A 4,081-nucleotide genomic window follows, 5' to 3' on the forward strand; every position below is an offset into this window, starting at 1 on the left:
GGAGGGCTCGGCCCACATCAGCAGTGTTTCACCCTGATCTGCTTTTCACATTGATGTTACACATAAGATTTCATTGTTTAAAATGTTTAACATTTTAAAAAATTTAAACAAAGAGTCCAACTCAAAAAAAACAACAGTTGCATGGCCTCCCAGCACGAGGATGCTGAATTCCCCTCCTGTGTGCTGGCATCATACCTTGCCAGCATAAACGACAGCAGAGGACACAGACCTGGCCATGACTTCCCGGGTCATATAGACCAACCGCAGACCAGTGGCAGCCAGAGAAAAAGACACCCATCGCTACCTGCGGCTGTGCCCTGTCCTCTAGAGCAGGAGGCGGCTCTGAGGGGGAGAAGTGGAGAATTCAGCCAGGTGGGAGCAGAGAGAGATGCCAAAGGCCCAGAGGTGGGCATGTGCCCTGCTGGCAGGGGGAGGCTGAGTGAGTGGAGCACAATGGGCATGGGGAACTTGGCGAGGGCTGACACTGGTGAGGACCTATGGGAGCTGGTATAGAATCTGGAACAACCCAGCATGGGGCCAAGGGTATGGACTTGGGGTCAGACTGCCTGGGTCCAAATCTGGGCTCTGCCCCTCACTAGTCTGTGACTGGGCCAGAGCCTTCACCTCTCTGGGTCTCCATTTCCTCGCTGTAAAGTGGAATGTGTGATAATAGACATCTTACCTTCAGGGTTGTGTGGGGAGAAGGAGTGAACTGCAGAAAGCCTCTAGCAGGTGCACGCTGAGCCCTGAGTGCGGTCCTGCCAACTGAGGGGCTCTGCGCACCTGCAGGGCCTCGATGTGCTCTCAAGGCTGGTCGTGGTTGTGTGGGGATCACAGCAGTCTTGGCAAGAGTGGATGCGGGGGTGCGGGTGGGGCTGGTGCAGATCTCCAGGTGCAGGTGAGGAGGACTGGCCCGGGGTGGTGACGGGAGAGATGTTTGGGGCAAGAACAAATAGGACCTGCTGATGGATTCGGTATGGGGTGAGTGCAATGAAGGGCACTGACCCTCAGGTATGTGGCTTTGGAAACTGGAAGCCTGACGAGATTGTGCGTCCGAGAAGTTGCTGTGACTTGCCCAAGGGTGCACAAGGTGTAGGTGGCAGAGCTGAGGTTGTTCTGACAACAAGGTGCAGTTCTTGCCTCTGCACAAGCTGGCTTCCTGGGTTGTGGCTCTTCTGGGGAGAGGGACCTTGGAGAGCGCCTGCCTTCGGGCGGGGGGAGAATCTCCATTGGACAAGAAAGAATTTGGAGGTCAGGTGGTTTTCTGGAACCCACACAGCCAGGGAAGGGGAAGCAGGCAGGGGCTGCAGCCAGCTGCCTGGGGAGGGCAGGCACTCTCTGCTCCATGCCACACAGAAAGAGTCCCCAAGGCCTTTGTGAAAAGCTCTTCCTGGCCCTTCTGTGATAACCTGCTGTCCCCCACTGGGGTGGGGGGGAAGTGGTGGTGGAAGACTCTAAGGGGAGCAGCTCCTCTGTTCTTGGCAAAAGCTTGCCTCCGTGGTCAGCATGATGAAGCCATCAAGCCGCTGGGCAGGAAGGGTGGGAGCTGGCGTTTCAAGCCCCACTGCTCACCCGAGGGATGTGTGGAGTACTAACAGCTCACATGGGGGGCGGGGAGCAGCCTGGTCACCTGCAGGAGCTTGCGAGGCCCGAGGGGTGTCTGTGTGGCCAGGCACCTGCCCCCGCTTTTCATTTATAAAACAGAGCGTGACCTGCAGAACTCACCGGGCTTCTCTGTGACGCAGCGCCCGGCGGTGGGCAAGCAGGGTGACCCCGTCCTCCATCATGGTCTCTTACTGTGACGCCGACCCTCGGTCCCCACGCTCGGCTCGCTGTAGAACGTGTCTTCTCTTCAGGTTGTCATGACAATCTTCACTGAGAAGCTGTTTCTGGAGAGGGAGCATAAAAAGAAACAGGGAAATGCTTATTAAAGCCAGGCCTAGTGAATCTGAGGGTTTCAGTGGTGTCAATACATTCTCAGTGGCTTCTGAAGAAAAAGTGGAATTTCTGTCCTCTACACCAGCTGGCTGCCAGGAACTTTGCTGTTATACAATGCATGAAGCCCGGAATCCATTACATTATCCTGATTACAGTAATAATGATAACAACAATTAAATGTGAGCCTTCAAAGGCAGGTCCCCTCTGGCAGAATCCATTAAGGAGAATGGGTGTAATTATGCAGGCAGTGGAGGCACACGGCAATTTTGGGGGTGGTCAGTGTCATCCTGATCACAATCCCATTCTCTACCCCTTCGTCACTGGCCATCTGGCCTTCCAGTGTCTTCTCCCCAGATCTCAGCCATCTGCCCATCAATGTCTCACTAATTATTGCAAACAAATCTGTGTAAAATGAGAAGAAAGTAAAGGTTACCTTTCCCATTTTACAGATTAGTCATTGAGTTCTTGAACAGTGAGGAAACCCAGGGGAAGTGACCCCTAGGTGAATGTATCTATAAAAGGGCCAGACCCAGAGCTCTGTTTGGGCAAGCCAACATGAAAATTACAACAGCTTTCTGAAGTTTATGTTTTTCTGTATTTTTTCTCTCTGCACTAAACAAATGCGCATTCATTGTGATCAATCTGAAATACATAGAAAAGCCTAAAACAAAAATCATGCAAAATTCTAACATCTGGGATTAAACTTAATACTGAGGAATACCTCGTCCACCCAAGCTTGGCGGCTGACGTGAGTCAGGTCAGGAGGGGTTGAGAGGTACAGTTCTGTCTTCACGCCCTGCTCTTGGCAGGCTGCAGACTCCTGGAGCCGCATCCACACCCACGCAGCTCTAGAGCCTCCGCCTGTGTGGGGCTGTGTGTCAAACACTGGAACTTCTGGAGCTGCCTGGGCTTTGGCTCATTAGAATTCAGGGATGGTGGAGAAACTGCAGGTCTTTGCCAGAGAGCATCCAGTCTTTCCATTCATCCTTTGAACGTGCACTGAGGCATTGTGAGGATGGAGATGAGGTTGTGAGAAAAGAGAGATGTAAGGAAGCTGTATTCCTTATCCTTAAGCAGTTGCAGACTAGCTTGAGAAACAGACGCTTGAATGAACTAGTAAAACTGTGCTCAGCAATGCACTTCATGTTACAGATGAGCAGATGGGGGCAGAAATGCAACAAGGTTGTCAGGGTCTGAGTACAGCAAGTCCCCATTTCGAGATCAAATTTCAGGTGATAGACAGCCTCCAAGATAGCCCCCAATGACCCTTGATTTTTGCACCTCTTGCAGTCAACCAACCCACGCTGCATCAGGGTTGGTCTGTGAGGCAGGCTGATCTGGCAGAGCCGATGATATGTGACTTCCAAGGCGGGTCAGGAAAGGGATTGAGGCTTCTACCTTGTTTTGTGGATCACTTATTCAGAGGGAAGTCAGCCAATATATTCTGTGAATTCTCAAATAGCCCTGTCCAGAGGTTGACAATGAGAGCATAGAGCCTTCCTGCTAACAGCCAGCATCAGCTCATCAGCCACACAGTGGATGCTGGGAGACGATCCTCAGTCCTGATCAAACCTTCAGATGAGACCACAGCTCTGGCTGACATCTGACTGCAACTTTGTGAGAGACCCTGAGCCAGAGCCCCCAGCCCAGCCACTCCTGAATTTCTAGTCCACAGAAACTGTAAGAGATGTAAATAAATTATAATTGCTGTTTTCAAGCCAGGGAGTTTTAGGATGATTTGTATGTAGCATTCGACAATAAATGCAGTATCTTTTATTTCTCTCTTGGGAAGAAATCTATCCGCTCCCTCATACACAGTGTTCATTTTATGCCATATACCAGGCTAAGGGATTTGCATTGGTAGTCTGATTCAATCCTCACAACAGTAAGGTGGTAATGCCTACGAGGTGAGTATCAGTCTTACTTCCATCTGACAGATGAGGGTGTGAGGACGTAGAGAGGGGAAGGAGTTTGCTCAAGGTCAGGCAGCTATAAAGTGACAGTGCCTGCATTTGAACTCAACGCTGCCTGACCCCAGAGCCCAAGCTCTTAACCACAATACGTATTATGTTTTCTTGTAAATGTTCAACCCAGGAAATATTTGTTGATGTTATGTGCCACACACACTGCCAGAGCCTGGGAT

The 4,081-nt window shown here is 51.0% G+C and overlaps 1 long non-coding RNA gene across 1 annotated transcript; it reads left to right on the plus strand.

Annotated features, from left to right (window-relative positions):
- Positions 1-937: 937 nt before the first annotated feature.
- LOC108310498 lies at positions 938-3,659 on the plus strand. The gene is made up of 2 exons (XR_001827776.1): positions 938-2,518; positions 3,401-3,659. It is a non-coding gene; the product is annotated as an uncharacterized LOC108310498 (long non-coding RNA).
- The last annotated feature ends 422 nt before the right edge of the window (positions 3,660-4,081 follow it).

This window comes from Cebus imitator, unplaced genomic scaffold (assembly GCF_001604975.1).
Source record: "Cebus imitator isolate Cc_AM_T3 unplaced genomic scaffold, Cebus_imitator-1.0 Scaffold103, whole genome shotgun sequence".
NCBI lineage: Eukaryota > Metazoa > Chordata > Mammalia > Primates > Cebidae > Cebus > Cebus imitator.